At 44.3% G+C, this 17093-nt stretch overlaps 1 protein-coding gene across 11 annotated transcripts in view; it reads left to right on the top strand.

The window, feature by feature from the left end:
• FOXP1 (forkhead box P1) overlaps positions 1–17093 on the top strand; it is a 341592-nt gene that overhangs the window by 80187 nt on the left and 244312 nt on the right. For 9 of the 11 annotated variants that reach the window (XM_052678944.1, XM_052678948.1, XM_052678951.1 and 6 more), the window contains one exon: positions 1804–1914. The exons of the other annotated variants lie outside the window; for them this stretch is intronic. The gene's annotated coding sequence lies outside the window, so the exon portion shown is untranslated. The remainder of the gene's footprint in view (positions 1–1803; positions 1915–17093) is intronic. 11 annotated transcript variants of the gene reach the window in all.

The raw sequence follows: 17093 nt of genomic DNA, 5'->3' as shown, positions 1-17093 counted from the left end.
GACGCTCTGAACAAAACCTCAGCTCGGCGCTGCTTTTCCTCCTTTGCTTTGCGGCGCCCGGGTTTTGATGTCTTGCTTCTCAGAATGCTTGACGGTAGTAATAACGGAAACAGCAAAAAATGTCAGCTTGACTACTGTCTGCGTGTCGGCACTAGTCCAGGGAGTTTCAAAGAGATGTTTTATTGATTCTGTAATTGCACAGTAGAATGGACAAACTGAACTGCACCTCGGGGCAAGGAAAGCCCCTGTCTAAGCGGCATCTGTTGGAGGCATGTGCTGCTGTAATTTGGGCAGGGAGTGCTGGCTGCACGGTTGGAACCAGGGGACTGGAATCTTGGCTTAACCCTTTTGTTGTAGGTGATGGAACTTCCCCTCTTCTGCTCATGTACGAGCTGACTTTGGGGTCCCTGTTGTGCCAGCGCTGCGCCTGGGGGCTCTGCGTAGCTGTGTCAAGTCACTGCCTCTGAGCTCTGGTGTCCCCGATGCCAGGGCATGTGGCATTGCCTCACTTGCAGTATCCACCTCTTCCTAACTGAAAAACTGGTCATCATCTCTTATGAAATAAGGCTGCGTTGTGCTGCTTGCTCCTGGGAGCTGATAACTTCCTCTAGCACAAGCTGATTACTTTCCAAAACTGAAGGAGTGGACTGAGCTGTTTTGCTAAAACAATTGCAAATTAAATTTGTAAACTTTTGGTATTGCCATATTTTTTCACTGGCACTGGCTGTCTGTGTGCTGTGTCTTTAATTTGGTGAGAACACAAATCAATTAGAATAACCCATGGCAATGCAAAAGTGGTGGAAATAAATACGGAGAGTCCTTCACCTCACTTAGAAAGCCCATGGAGGCTGCATGCTTTAATCACAAGTTATTGTCAATGGTTCTTAATTTTTAGGCTCAATGCAGGAGTGTCCAGGGTTTCACCCCTGTCCCCTCTCCCTTATGGTCAGTAGACAGCAGAAGCAGCACTTTTCCCTGGGATGTTGGCTGCAGTTTTAGGGCAGGAGCTGGGCTGAGAGTGTGGGCACAGAACCAGCAGCTCCTGAACCAAGCCTTGTTCTGGGAGCTCCCATGGCTTATAATTAGGGCCATGATTAGGTCATTGTCTTCCCGAAGCTGAGCTGGAGCTCGGGATGTGATGCGCTGTTTGTTTTTGGAAGTTGTGCAAACCTTTAATATGTTGTTTTGAAATCTGGATATTAACTGTAATGTTCTTCCAAAGTGTTGCTGGGACATGCAGCACCATCCTGTCCTGTGCTGGATTTTAACGGGCTTTAAAAGAACATTGTTTTAAATGGAAGAAAGATGTGTACTTCTTGGTATTTTCTGTGGCTGCTGCTGAACTCCTGTATCTAGAGCTTTCTTTGTTGTAATGGCATTGATAGACACATGAAAACAGCAAGGAATTAATATTGAGGTTGATGAGGTAAAGACCGTCTTCGTTTGTGTGCATTGAGGAAGTAAATGGTGGAAGATCCCACCGATGGGATCTGCTCAGCTCCCCGGTGGGGTTTCAGAGGCCTATATGTTCTATGCTAGCAGGAAGGGCTGCACCTGGGGCTGCTGCCAGGGGAAGAGCAGCTTTGTTCTGCATTGGGAAGAGAACGTTGAAGATCTGCTGATAAACAGTGGAGGGGAACAGTACCCAGAGCGCAGCTGATGCAGTGGTCTCATTGCATCATTAATCCAGACTACGCTTTGAGCCCTGCAGAAAGAGCAGTAAGGTCTTGATGTAAGTGAGGTCTTGGTGGCGTGACTTGTAAGGGCAGCTCATCTTTACCTAATTCTACATTAAATTCACAGCCGAGGTACAGAAGCTGTCCGGCGGAGCAGCGCTGAGGTCGCTCCGGAGCGCTGATGGGCGAGGCGTAGCATGGGCAGCATCAGTGTGCAACTCAGACTCCAAATTTGGAGGTAGGTTTGTTGAGATCAGGGTGGAAATTAAAATATCGGACTATGAGCTAATAGTTTAACATTTGGCTGAATCTTTATCACCTTCCTCCTCCAACTCTGACTCCTGTCACAGCGCTTACAATTTCAGTCTCGATGATCTGCCCCTTTCTGTTGTCGTTCTGTAACAATGGCGAGGTGAGCGCGACTGAAAACACAGAATGTGCACTAATATTTCCTGTGCCACATCAGATCACCAAAATGACTAAAGAACATCCTGAACGCTAAAATTCTCAGCACATATTTTCTGTCAACACTAACGCTGAGGTGGAGTTGCCCCAGCCAATCAGACATGGGGAAAAACACAGACTTACTGACCCAGAAAGAGCTGTAGTTCCCAATTTTTGCAACGTCTCTGCTCTGATTGGCAAGGAAAGGTGGTCAGAGTTGGAATCTGCAGTCGTGCAGTGCTTAGAAACCCCAAAGATGCTTGAGGCACTGCATGCTGCAGGAGCCAGGCGTGGCCCTAAGGGCAGTAGCCATGGGAAGCAGGCGTTTTGCCAAAGCTCTGCTGCTGTCAGTGTGCTTTGCTGATAGAAATCATTCATGCTTTTGGCAGTAGTATCTGTATCTGCGTTTGTGATGCTCGAAGTCCATTGATGACTAGTTAAAAAAATATGTAGATAAGCTGACTGTTCTTGCACCCAAAGCAGAATAAAGGGGTCAGTGCTGAGCAGTGCGCCGGATCCTGCTGGTGTGACATCCCAGTGCCAGCACCTCCCTCTGGAACAGGCCAAGGGTGCTCACAGCTGCGTTTTTTAACCTATATTTTAACCAACCTTTAATTAATTATTTCAGTTCCTGGAAATTTCTGCTTAGGATTTGATTGTAAGAGCCAGGTGTCCAGAAGATTAATTTGTCCTTTCGGAGTGCAGACAGACCGTCGCTGTTTTATAATCATCGACGGTGGTTGCAAGGAGCAAGGAAGGATGCAGTAAAATACAGCTGTGCTGACAGTGTAGAAGTAGCGCATCTTCTTGCTGCTTGATATTTTGATAGAAACCTTTTGTCGCTTTAAAAACTGGCTGTGTATCAATATGATATGTTAAAAACAGAAGTAGGAAACTGCAGGCTTTTAATTTTTGCCATTTGAACCCTCTTACCTTGGATGAACGCAGCGTGTAAATTATAGTTCCCATGAGGTAAAAATCAGTCAAATGCTACTTAACCTTTCCTCTGCCATGTTTTGTGGTACGTTTCTGCTGAAGAGAGTATGTGCGTACGCCTTCGTCTCGCTGCTGCGTGAAATTCCCGTAACAGCGCTGAATTTCTTTAGATTCCGATTCGAGGTAAGCAGAAATGCTGCACTCGTAGAGATTGTAGAGCTGAGCGGTTTCAGAAAAGCTGTTTGCCCTCCGTAGCTGAGGAGCTGGCACGGCTGCGTTGGCACAGCAGCTGCCCTGCAGCAGCCTGGTGCGGTGCTGAGAGCCGGGCTGAGTTCCTACCCGCTTCCATTACAGCCGTTCTTTGCATGGGCTGTCCATGTATTCCAGTCCTGGATTGGCATTTTGCAAGGCTGGGCTCCTGCAAAAGTTATAATTTTTTTTTTTTTTTTACTGGTTTCAGACAAAGCAGTTCATGTATTCAAGTGGTTTAGTATAGAAAGTGACTTCTCTCCCTGATAATTTCCTAGTAAAAGAATCAGAAATGTGTCAGTGTTGAGACTTGACATTCAAAATACCTCACCCAGAACCCACTGTATTTCACAGAAGTAATTTTCTCTTGATTTGCTTATGGTCCACAGTGAGGTTGGTGCCCAACTCCGCACTTACATTTGCCACTGAACGCTTTTAGTGTGACTCTATCAAATGTTCCCTGGCGCTATTTGAAGACACTCTTCTACTTTCGGGAGACCATTTTTCTTCTAAGCAAAAGCAGAAAAGAAATTTGAAATGTTTTCTCAGTGAACATTTTCATTTGAAAAACAAAACAAGAAAACAGTGAAAAAAGGAAATTGGGGAAATGAGAAATATTCTCAAAATAGCCGACTTCAGAGTCTGTACAATATTTGCATTCTGTTAATTCAAGGGCTCCTGCAAAATGAGACAAAAAGAAAATAAATGATGTCTTTGTAGCGAGCTGGGGCGATGGCAGTGGGAACAGGGCTGGTGGGGCTGTGGCCAAACAGGAGCTGTGCGGAGCCAGGCGTAAGCAGCGGCCCCGACAGCCCTCGCTCTGCTCACCTACCTGCAGGGGAGGCTTCAAAGTCCAGCTGAAGTATTTAAGAGCAATATTTTTAACACGTGGAGAAAGGAAATTAAATTTTCTCCAACAGGACATGGTTGGAACAACTGCAGTGAAGGAAAGTGGACAAGTTGGTGTGGTTTGTGCTACAAAGGAGTTGGCAACGTGGATGTCTTATATATTTAATAGTATGCATTAGATACCATATAGAAATGTTATTACATCTTGCAGTTAATGAGGACAAACAAATTGTTGCATGTGTTCAGTGTGGCAAAATAAAAGCTTGTGGATGAAGTTCTTGCTTTAAATAAGCTCAGTTTCAGTCATAGTGGTTCATGTACCCAGGACCAAACTGTGACTTCTTGTTTTAATTCTCTTTTTGCCTCATTCCTAAGGCAGAATTCCTACTGGTGTCAATGACTGAGAATCTGCAGGTGTTCCTCTGGGTAGAAAATGAATAAAAATAGAGGAAGGGCCACCAAAATTGTTTTTTCTTCTTGTTGTGTACATTTGTTTTGATTCAGTAGAAGAGCTTTCCATGGGTTATGAGCACTGACAAGGGTGTATCGGGCTGTGTTGCTCCTCTCCAGTTTGTGAGCCTTGTACGGTTTTTACCAACAGCTGGTGTATTTTAGCCCTAATACGGAGTGAGAAGCTTGGGCAAATCAGCTGCTTGTTCAGTGCAGAAACTCGTTGTTGAGGGGGAAAAAAAAAAAAAAAAAAGGGGGAAAATAGAGGAGGAGCAAGGGAGCTTGGTAAGCCTGGAACACACTTGCACAGCCCTCAAGGACAGTGCTGAGAAGGGTTCTTTAACTTGTAGAGTTGAAAAGAAAAGCCAAAAGTTGATGTAAATCATTCAGATCTGCATTGATGTAAAGAGCTTTAACTGGACGTAGACTCCATTTAAAAATGGAACAAAACAAAATGAAAATGCTTGTACAGTTTACATTTGTTTTAGAAGCAAAAGCTTAGCGGACTCCATGCAGTCTTCAGATGTGTAAGTAATGAAACTACAAAGCATTACTTTCTCTTGTGGACAGTCCCTAATTTTCCCCCGACCTCTCCAAAAGCCCAAGCAAGAATAGAAAGAAGTTTCAAATGTGAAAAAATGAAACCTGCTATTTATTGATGCTTCAAATGTGAAAACCCAGAACGAGATGGGGAGGTCGCTGGCTCTGGGGAAGAGTGTGGGACAGTCTGTTATTTCTAGGACTTGCTTGTTTTGGGAAGTCCTTCGTCCTGGGGGAAAAGCTGGGTACCAGAAGCCAACCCTGCTGACCTGGAGATCTGGTCCCTGGCTGTGAGGGTGAGCCTGCCTTGCTAAGCCGTTTGCAGGTGGAAAGGCACTGATTGTAGTGGGCAGTGCTGCACTGCTTCAGTGCTGTGATGGCTCTGGGAGGAGGAGATGTGGGACTGGGAGATGTGGTCCCAATGCGCGGCGGGCAGGGAGTCGAGTGCTGCAGGGATGCTGCAGAGCTGAGCTCGTGCATGTACTGAAGGTTTTAAGAAGCTTTCATTGGGGATGATGGAAGATGAAGAGCTGTCAGGGGTTTTTTTGAAGGGAGCTATAGAAGGAAAAATATTCTTGATTTTTTTATTTTTTTTTTTTGTTTGTGACATGTCTGAAAATAACTCTGCAGTGGAAAGATTGCATTGTGCACAGAGCAGCAATGAAGCAAACAAGTTTATTGGTGTTATTTTTCTCCTGCAAACACTTCATTCCACGCTGTTTGTTGGAGCACCCTTTTAGCTGGGACAGTTTGTGTGCACGAACTGAGCAGAAGTGAAGTTGGGAAATCATTTGACCTTCTGATCTGTGTAATCAGCAACAGAGACGTACTGCAGTGTTGGTGTGACACGGCTTTAGGTGGTTTGGTAATGTAAATGAGGCCAGTAACCTGAGCTCACTATTTTTTCAACTAGGCTTATTTTCTCTAGCTCTTTCCTCGATATTGCACATAAGGCAGCTATGCAGGTGGACTGGAAATGCCTTTTGCACAAAGCTTTGCAGTTGTGTTGTTTTGTACACTAGAAAGGTGAGAAACTGTATGTGTTAGTAATGCACTCTCTGAGAAGGAACGAGTAAACTAACATTTTAAAAGCCTTTTGATGGCTTAGGGAGAATTTATGGTGAGAAAATTCCAAGTTCCATAGCCAGGGCAGCGCTCGTAGTGAAGAGGTACATGGCCGCCGTATGTACAGTAAACACAGCAACCTTAGAACATCTCTGTTATTTTGGGAAAATATTCAGACAATATATCAGTCTGGTTTTGAAACAGCTTCAAACATTTTACCACTGAAACCTCTAAAGCAAATGTTACAGAACATGCAGCTTGTCTGTTTATCTTCTCTAAAACTATGTGAAGTCATATGTGAAAAGCGATAAGAATCACAGCATCTCCTTTGGTTGCTCAACATGAGAAGATGATGAGGAGACGTTCCTCAGAAAGGCGGCCTAGCAGCCGGGCTGCGGGGCTGTTGGTGTGAGAAGGGAAGGGGTGGCTGTGACCTGGTGGGCAGGGGGAGGGCTTGGCTACAGCTTTGGACCCGCACACATGCACAGCTTTGCACTTCTGTCATCTTGAAGTTTTGGTTGCTAAACAAGAAAATTTCCCAAAGGTAAAGGAAAGTTGACACTTCTAAAGCTGCCATACAAGTAAACAGTTTTTTTGTGGATGAAATGGGGTCTGCAGAAACCTTGTGACAGAGCCCAGCAACGGGAGATGACGTAATTGTTCCCGCTTGCTGTTGTTCCACCAGAGAGGTCGTCCTACAAAGGTCTGGTGAATTCACGTGGAAAAGGTTCTCTCCATCCTTTGCTTTTTGTCTCCCTAGTAGACCCACAGAGTGTCTTTTGGTGATGAACTTGCCTCATTCCTCCTGTGAAGGCGAATTACAGGAGTGGGTAAGAGTGAGTGATAAAGTGAAGCAGGTAAATAGCTCTTCAGAATAGAAACACAGCCAGCAGGTGTTCTTGTGTGCTTGTGGGAAGTGCAGGCAGGGCTGAGGGGCTGAGGCAGGGCTCTTCTTCCCGAGGTAAGGAATGGAGGTTTCTCCCTTGCTTCGTGTGCCTTGAGGGGCTGTGCGTCCTGTGAGCTACACCAAGCAGCTCCTGCATGGGAAGCAAGGGGCATTTCATCTTTCTGGGGACCCATGACCAGCCCTGAGCCTGGAACCAAATTCCCTCCTGGAATGAAAGCTCAGTTTTGTGTGTTTTTAAATAGCACCTTATATATATATTTTGTTTCTTGAAATTTTTACAGAAGTGACGCATCCAATATTTTAATACTGAGAGCAGTGTTGCTTTTTGTTATTATTATTGAAGCTCAAATAGAACAATCAAGCCCATATCAAGCTTCCTTTTGTGCTGCACCCTTTCGGAGATGCTGAGAGCCCACCTGATTCTCCCAGTCCCTGTGAAGGATGGGGTGTGCATGGGAGGCAGGGAAGGCATAAGGCGAAGTGCATGTAGGTAATTGTGGTAGGAGCGTCCAGCTGTGCTCCCCATGGCTTCACCACCACTGTAGTGCACTAAAGCCAGTGGGAAATGCTTGCACAGGGGGTTTGACATTTTTTTTCTTTTTCTCTGGAACTGTTTCTCTGGTGCTTATGATCTGGCAGCAGAATGAGTCACTGTATCAAAGTCACAGCCAGGAAAGGAAAAAAATCGTGTATAGAACCTGCTAAATGTCGTGGACTGATGCTGTGTATAGCAATAGAAATAAGTGCTGTATGGCTAGTGGTGTGAGATTTGGCTCCACACCTGTATTCTCAAAGTATGCATGCCTTTAAAAGTCTTAACCAGTAAGATCTATTTTTATTTCATTACTAGGAATAAAACATCAAAAAACAAGAAGAAAAAGAAGAAGAAAGATTCTCTTGGTTTTAGCCACCTCTTGAATTTTGTAGTAATCACCACAATGATGGGCTGGGGAAAGATGTGTTTTTCAGCTTCTGAAGTTCTGAAATGGTGCCCCAGACGTGTGCAAATCGAAGTGTGTTCCCTTCTTGGTGGCATCACCGTGGCTGTGATCACTGTCCTCTCCGCTGCTGTGTTGATGACCAGCTGGCAGCAGTGGATTCAGCATGGGCACAAAGCTCCCAGGTGTTACAGGATTCTGATATGGACTTGTTTGTCCATATTTGATCTAGTCTCAAATTAATTGATGCTGTTGATTAGATTCTTTTTAAACGCCACTCACTGTGTGGCAAAATGTTATTCTTCTCCTGTATGAGTGAAGCATAAAAGGTGAAAGTGTACAATTAATTTGCCTGCACTTTCTTGAAAATTGTATGCTGGATTTCTGTGAGCAAATTATTGTTATTTACTGTGGATTTTGCTTGAATGTTTCAAGTCACCAATTATGCTTCTTTTTGGTGCTTAATGGCTTTTTATTTTTAGAAATGTAGCCAGTTCTTTCTGTGAATCAGGGTCCCTAAAACTGATCTTCAGAAAGCACTGAACACAGTGTAACCTCATAGCTCTGTTACTTCACTGATTTCATGACTCCACACATCATGTTTAAGACCTCGACAAATTAGATGGGCACATCAGTGACAAGCTGCAGGGTCCATCTCCGTTTTCCAGTGGCGGTGTGGGCAGTGCTCTTGAAGGAAGGCAAGTTTATGGCTGCGTCCCAGTGAGTGTTACACTGTTACAAATCCCAGTAGGGGTAGCAATGCCCTCCTGTGCTCTCCAAAAATGTGTAGAAAGGGAAGTCTTTGCAGTGTGCTGCTTTTTGGGATCCTCTTTAGATTTTAATGGAGTGAGTGCCACCCATTGGATGGCCCTTGGGTGACTGAGCTTTGCCTTGTTCTAGGGATCCAGAGCAAATGGGGTCATTGTGTTTGTTGTCTGCCTTGCTGCTCTCATGCAATCTTCCACATGAAGATGCTCAGCTGCATTAGGCTCTGCACAGCACATGCCCAGGCTGGGTGGGAGATGCTGTGCTTGCCCCAGCTTGGCATTGCCCAGCTTGCTGTGAGCAGTGTCACTGGTGCTGAGCAAGGGTGGGTGTAATGCCTTGCTGTCAGCGGGGTGGCGGTCTCTCAGCTATGGGAAAAAAAGTGAGATTGAGGCCTATTAAATAGGTGTGTACATTATAATAGACGATTTGTCTGCTTGGTATAGACCATTGCTTAACTGCTGGTTCATTTAAGCTTTCATTAAATGCACTAAATGGTAGAACTGTCTCTCTGAAGGAGGGAACGTCCTTGATTCATTGCATTGGATTGGACAGGCGAACCTGGAGATATTCTTGTCTTTATTTCTTGGTTACAGTTTTATAAATAAAATTGTAGTTTCTTTTAATCTCTTTTAATATCTGAACTGCTTCACTTGTCCTGGTGTGCAGGACGTGAGCTTATGGTGAACCACAAGAGGAGATTTGGTAAGTGCAATCTTTTCTACCTGGACATGCAATGCATTTGTTCCAAGCAAGTTTCCAAGCCAAGGAATGGAGTGTCAGCTAGTTCAGGTGTCTTGAAAAAGCTCAAGGAGTGTTGCAGATCAACAAGTAAGAAAGAAGTGCTGTCTTGAAAGGCCTCAGGTTTCGGTTCCCTTCTAAAGGGTAGAACAGTGCATGTAAGGTTGAGAATGTCAGAGCAGTCACCTGTATCAGCAAGTGAATGGGGAGCTGCTGGTGGTAAGGTATTCAAAGAAGCATGGAAGGTGCTGTCTGGGCACGGTGTCGTTTATCTGACTGTCTGTCAGGTTCACTGGGCAGTTTCAGTTGCGAGGCGGGACTTGTTCTCACAGAAAACCTGTTCTCTGTTCAACAAGACCTCTGAACTTCTCAGCAGAGCCTGAGAAGCATTGCAAGTGTCAGCGTGTGCTTTGGCTGCTTCTGCAGAAAGCAAGAGACAGCTGCTGGGTTTGGGTCAGTGAGGAAAGAGCTTGGATGGAGTCTGCTGGAGCTTGGGAGCGCTGTCGTATGCTGAATGTACAACACTCTCATAAAGCCATGAATACCCTCACTTCCTACTTTATTCAGCTGCGCTTAAGAAAACTCCAGCACCCAGAGAGGAGCAAGCTGGGTCAATGCAGTTATCCTTTCCTCCCTTCCAAAACGTGTAAAATAGAATAATTGAAATGTGAGTCAGTCTGGGGTACACTGTGAGCCTGGCATCGCTCCTCACCCTGCACCTTTTCTCACATCTTGGTCAGATCCGTGCTTGGTTTCCTAAGAGAAAGGCTAAAATGCATCTCATCAGAGGAGTAATGTTAAGGTATTACAGCTGGGAGATTTACAAACTTTTTTTTTTTTTCTTAGTGTTGATGGTATTTCAACGCTTTCCTTACCTGCACACGTACACAATCTTCATTGGTGGTTGTAGCACTGTTTTTAAATCATCCAGTTTTCCACTGTAGGTCATTTGGCCTAGGTCAAGTGAAAGTCTGTCTTGTCACTGTTGGAAAGTGCCTGCATGTAAACAAGAGGTCCTTGTAACCCTTGAGGATAAAACTCCAGCCTGTGTTTTCCTGTGGGGGCATGTTTGTAACCACTTTGTTAGTAACTTAAAGCCGTGTGTCTTGAAATCTTCCTGTTTTGTCCAGTAGTGACTGTTTGCTCACTTTGTGCTTTCCCAGACGAGACTTTTGTAGGTGTCTCAGAACAGGGAGTTCATGAACAGTTCTCCCCTGCTTTCATACGTGATTGATTTTAGTTAAGCTTTCAAAAAATGGAAATAAGTGTAGAGGAGATAAAAGCAAAGTGGGGCTTTTTAGCCCCCTGTGTGTTAGGTCAGCGGTCCTGGGAGGACAATTCCTCAGTGCCTTTCCTCTAGCCTTTTCCTAGACCTGTGGGAGATGTGCTGCTAGAACATCATGCTCTCTCTATCAGTAATGGATGTTGCAAGCACACAGATTTCCTCCTCATCAGTGTCCAGGTGAATATCAGCAGGAACCACTGCTCTTGGACTACTGAATTTACCTGTGGGTTTTTTGTTTTTTTTTTTTGTTTTTTTTTTCCCCCCCCTTCTTTTCTCTCCCATCTTGCCTCAGTCCTTTTATCTCAGCCTCATGATTGCTTATTGCTAAGCCTTGGGACAGCGAGGTCCCTCTGAAGGAAGGGTTAATGTTGTTTGTTTGTCGAAGAAGGGTGGGGAGTGCTGCAGCGAGGCTGAGATGAAAGGTACCACCAGGAAGTGGTTTTCTTGGCTGGGGAAGGTAGAAATGCTTTTAGCCTTGCGACCGAGTTGACTGGCTCCAAGTTCCACACTGCTGCGAGGTACCGAGTCCAAGGGCAAGGCCTTGTTCTGTGGCTTTTGTTCGGAAGAGCTTCCCAAGAGCTAGCGTATGATTTTCACTCAAAAGCTCGTTGTCATTGTTCGCTTGAAGAAAGTCCTTTTGTTCCGGCCTTTTTCGCACAGTCCTCATCTGAAGTTCCCCTGGGGTGCCTGGCCAGGGCCGCTCTTTTCCGTGGCCATGTGGACAGCAGTGTAAAACTTGTATTCAGAGACGAACTTCAAATCATGTGAATAATTAGTTTTGACTTGGCAAGCACCATGCAGTGTTGTCTATTCCTCTTCCTTCGGACAGGAGAGTCATTTTGTCTCTTTTGGTCTCTACAAATTCCAGTACTGAATGTGTTTTCACTGCACGGTGCTTGGTGTATGAGCACAAAATGGCTGACAATATCTAAAGCACTAACTTGGGGTTTTTGGAAGAGTAGGAATTGAACAGTACCTTCTGATTTGACTGTGTGCTGTCAAGAGTGACCGTAGCTCTCATATATTGCCTGTATCAGGATATTTATTTAATCTGTGATGCAACTACAGTCATTGATGTGGTGCCCTATTGTGTTCAAGGCCAGGTGGGATGAGGCTTTGGGCAGACTGGGCTCACGGGAGGCCGTGGCATGAAATTGAAACTAGACGGTCTGAAAAAAGGTCTTTCCCAACCCCAGCCATTGTGTAATTCATAGCTTCTATGTTGTTTAATAATTCACTATGAGAGGGATGGGTTTGGTGGGTCCTATCAGCAAGCTACTTCTAGTCTTCGTAGTGCGAATGTTGCCTGCTGGAGGTGCGTTGGCTGGGAACAGAGAGGCACGGTACTCACCAGGATGACAGCTAGAAGTAGGTGAAGTTTTGTAGTCACAGTTAACAGGAAACAGTGGAGACTGTACCAAATCAAGAATGAAAGCAGGAGTGGGTGTTTGGATATCTTGAGAAATGGTTTTCCTTTGGTGGGATGAGGGGGTGGGGAATACACCAGGCAGAAGATTCAGAGATTGAAAGAGAAACTTTCCAGAATGGCAGCTTGGTGAATTTGGGGCATTGTAGCTACGGCTGGTGTAGAGGACCTCATGTGATGGTACTGTGGGTTAATTCAATGCAGTTCTTTTTCTCCTTTGTGCAAGTAGTTTTCAACAGTACAGAATGGAATTCAGGCCTTTTTTCTTTTTTTCCAAATCTTTTTTCTTTTTTTCCAAAAAACATCATTGTGTTAAGAGTGCTTGTGCAGGCTTCTGTTTATTTTATACCGCAGGGGTTCAGAGAGATGGTTACCAAAATATGGGCAACCTGCTGGGGTGTAGGTCCTTCTAGAAAACACCAAAACTTGTGGTGATTTCAATGGTCCACAACCTCACTTATAGTTAAGGGGCCTAAAGTAGATGCTGCAAAAAGAAGAGTGAGTGGTTCCGAAACCTAAATAGACTTCATTATTGAGTTGATTAGACAAACACAAAGAGCTCAGCATAGAACCAGGCATCCCTCTTGATGGATTGTAGCTTTCTTGGGCTGTCTGCATTGCTCTGGAGTGCAGTGCAAAAGCACTGGGGCTGTGGAGTGAAGCAGCTGGTGCCACAGACCTGACATCCACCCCGTGGGCTTTTCAGGGACTGACACTGGAGCAGACTCGCTTTGCTCCTGAGGGCTGAAAGCCTGTGAGCTGCTGGGCTCCTGAAGCCGATTGACTTTCATCAGAGAGGAGTCCAGTTGATGTCTTCTGAGACTGCTCTGCGATGAGAATTAACGTGCATTAAGTGAAGCCTGCAGGGACATTTACACCAACAGCGTTCTCCAGATTTGAGCTAAAAAGCTAATGACACCTTTGGAGCCCATCAGCACAGTCTGATTACAGTCACTCCTGATGTGTGAATGTGCCAGCAGTCGAGCTGGATTAAGTGACACCTTTTTTTGGAGCAAGCTCTTAAACTGCTCTTGTTTATATTTTCATTGCTTTTAGAAAATTCCTAAACGATAGAAGGGCTGTTTCTATCTGTGACACCCTGGCATCCACGCCATAAAGAGCACAGAGATGAGTTTTCTACGTTCTTTCCAATCTCAAAGTTTTTTTCCTCACTTTTTCTTCCTGGTGTAAATGTTCTCCTGTGAGATCTTTGATAACATTGTATGGACTTAATCGCAGGAAAAATCACTTTCATGAAAAGTTTTTAAAAAAATAAATATTATAATCAGCGAAGGATCATAAATAACTTTTATGTCTAAATCAAGCTATTAAAAGCTTTTTTATTTTTAAGTAGATAGGGGAATAAAATAGCTGCATAGTTCATAAAGTGGTATACTATTACTGCCTGCTGTGCCCATGAATTATGCCAGCTTTTTACACTTGTGAAGTAAAAAGTGGATTAGAACTGTGATCAATGTATTATCCTATATTTCTTATTGTGCATTATATTTCCTTTTTGAGAACCTTTGTAGACTAAATGGCTACTAATGACATAATTACAATTGTTTGTCACCACCATAATGTGTGATTTCCTATCTCATCATGAAGATGTAAGTTAGATAAAGGAGGAGTTTTGGCAGGAAGACAAAGTGCAGTGATTTATTAAAGACCAGATGTGGTTGTTAAAAGCTTTTCTGCAGAAGGCTCAATTGAGTAATGTGAAATAGGAACGAAAGCTCTGAACACCGCAGTCAATGGTTCTTGGTGTGAGTGACACAGTTGCTCATAGGAGCATGACAAATTAGCTGCATGTTTTATTGTTGTGTACAAATTTATGTTTGAATTTAAACAGCATAAAAAGTTCAAAATTGCTTCTGCCATTAAGATGGATGTTTAAAGGAAATAATTATGCTGAAACGTAGCGGACGACTTGAAAACCTTGAATTCTGTGAAAACAGCTCAAGATCTTAAGTCAGAAAAGCTCAGGTTTTTGAAAGAAGAGGGGTTACTGAGGCAGTTGACAACAACAAAAGCGAGAGCAGTTGGGTTAATAAGCTTTATTTTGGTATGGGCAAGATATCAGTGCAGATCAGCGTCACCCCATCGCAGCACAGCTGAGCGCGGGGCTGTGCTGCAGAACACGGCTGCTCCCCAGGAAGGATTGCCGTGTGCACAAAGGGCTGAGCACGGCGGTGTGTTGTGTGCTGGCCGTGGGCAAGCGAGGGGCAAAGCCTCAGGAAGGGCAGTTAGGGAGGAAAGAATTTGTTCTTCAGCTCTGAACTTTTGCACTGAGCGCTTCGGATGTGTTTGCAGAGGAGCTGCGCCGTCCCACGGGAGCACGGCCGCAGTGCCTTTCCTTGCACAGCGCTGTCTCTTAGCTTGTTTCGTGTTTCGCATCTGTTGTGGCTGTGGCTGCTTTCCACAGCGCGTGGGCCTGGTGCTGGGCTCGGCCTGGGGTCTGCTGGCATTGCTATGGGAGACCAGTGGCCAGATGCTTCCCTTACTTAATTGCCTGCAGCTCGTTATGCGACTTGAGGCTCTTGTTTGTCTGCCAGCAAATGGAATTCTGCTGTACGTATTTCCATGGCAGGTACAATATCATTGATTATTAATAATGATGTGCACTATTAATAGTTGAAGGGATTTTACTGTGAAGAAGTCGGGCTTCTGAAGGTGTAAGAACAGTTTTCCTTGTCTTTTCTGCTTTCAGATATTATTCCTATATAAACTCAAGCTATTCAGGTTAGGACATGAGCTTCTGCCAAAACTTCATGAAGTGGGTTTTATTTGAAGAGCCCAGCGCTCTCTTGGTTAGGCACACAGCTTACTGCGATGCTGGTTTCCACTGAACTCAGCGCAGCACAGGAAGTTTGAAAAGAATATGAAAATATAATAGAGCCCAGCCTTTTTGAGAGTCTCGTCAGATTTGGGCCTAAGATTTTTTTTTTTATCACTTTTTTTATCTGAACTGGTAAGCCCATCCCCTTTTATGAATAGAGTTTAAGCTAACTTTGAATTTCCTGTCTTCCTGTTTAATCCAGACCTTTATCATTGCTAGCAGACTAGGAAAAATACTATTGTCTCAAAGTCTGGGATAACCAAAGGTCCGGTTTGGACACATTCAATTTAATGACTTAAAAGCAGCATTTTTCAAATGAATCTTTGTTTTCCTTTGTAGTTTGTGGTGGTGTTTTTTCCCCTGCTCCCAACGCAGACAGCATGTTGTTATTTTCCATATCAAGTGCATTTTTTTCTTTTCCCCCGGATCCTCTTTTTAAGCTTTTTACTTTCTTCTCCCCAAAAAGTGCACTGCATTTCTACAGGCATCACGGATTCTGTGCCGTAGTGTCACGCCTGGCCTTTCTGTGATAGAAATACCAATCCTGCATTGCCCCGCACTGTCTGTGCTGAGAGAGGACCCCTTAAATCTCCCGTAACCCATTTGGAATTCTGCTCCTTGACGCTGGTTCTCCAGTAAACGAGCAGTCAGAACAGCTGATATAGAGACTGACATGGAGGTGAAGCTGTAAGAAATCTGTGTTGCTAGTTGTATTCCTGTGGATGTTGAGTGTGTTGTTGTAGCTTCAGCCCTGGAAGTCACTGCGGTCTTTGGATTCTGAAGAAACAAGGCCCATGCAAACCCTCCTCTCTCCTCAGTCAGCTTCACCAGGACTTCTGGGAGGGATGGAGATCAATAAGGTTGAGTGAGAATACATTTCTGGGGCAGATTTTCTCTGAGCAAGGTTACCTGTAGTGTAACTGCATGTTTTTTGCTTGCTTTGGTGCCCACTTCTGTGAATTTGGTAACGTGGTTTGTACGTAGAGCTTGTCAGCCACACTGAAGTGATTCTGGGTAATTTGTATTCATTGTTAATTTTAGTAACTGCGCTGAGATTTGAATTACACTAATCAACTTTTCTTGTAATTTGTATAATTTACATACTGTACACACACTGCAAATGCAGGACTCTGATGCAAAACAAAGTTTAATTAGCGTAACAGGGCTACATCAGCTTTCCAAGTGATTGATTTGTGAGCATTGCAGAGATCTGTGGTAACGGTTCAGAGCATGAAAATGTCCACTGTTGGTGTGGGCTCCGTTTGGCTTTGAGATGACTGTAAATAGGCCACTTAACCATAACCAGCGCTGTTAGTCCATCAGTTCAATCTTCTTCCCCAAGTACCTGAGCATAAGCAGGCACTGAAACGTTAGCAGAAGCTTGGTTTCTCTGGTTGCTTGTGTAGCACCTCATAGAAGATAGACAGAGGAGTGGGTTGGGGACGCTTCACTGGCATTCATGCTCTGCTCCTGCCCTGCTGTCCGGTGTCTTCTTGCACATCCAGTTACCCTCCTGCAGGGCTCATGTGGCCACTGAGGTGTGAGCTCTACCTGCGGACAGTGTGCAGTTTTTGGAGAAAGAGTTTGAAGTTTGGTAATTTTAAAAGCAACTAATTATTTGTAACTTCTACCAGATTGCCTGCAATCTCTCAGTAACTGTGGTCTTACTTTCTAACCTTTGTGTTTTTTCTTCTCTGATTGTCTTACAGAACAACCTCTGTAGTGAGGTGCAGACTGGACATCTCATTTTTGTTAAGACAACAGTATGGATTCTTTAAACAAAATATGTGACTTTTTTATATGTGCTATTTTTTTTAATATGTGGATCTCTTCTCTGCTGAAGTGCTCTTGCTGTGTTAGTTATGACTTGGAGCTCTGCTCTGTTATCCTTATGGGCTTTTATAGCAGGGAGAGGTTTTTAATGTTAGTTTTTGTGGGCATTATGTTCATGCCATTCTTATCTGATTAGCATCCCTTGTACAT

This window comes from Tympanuchus pallidicinctus, unplaced genomic scaffold (genome assembly GCF_026119805.1).
Source record: "Tympanuchus pallidicinctus isolate F22 unplaced genomic scaffold, pur_lepc_1.0 scaffold17, whole genome shotgun sequence".
Classification (NCBI taxonomy): Eukaryota; Metazoa; Chordata; class Aves; order Galliformes; family Phasianidae; genus Tympanuchus; species Tympanuchus pallidicinctus.
The sequence above is the reverse complement of the archived record's forward strand: the minus strand, read 5'-3'. Positions and strand labels throughout refer to the sequence as shown.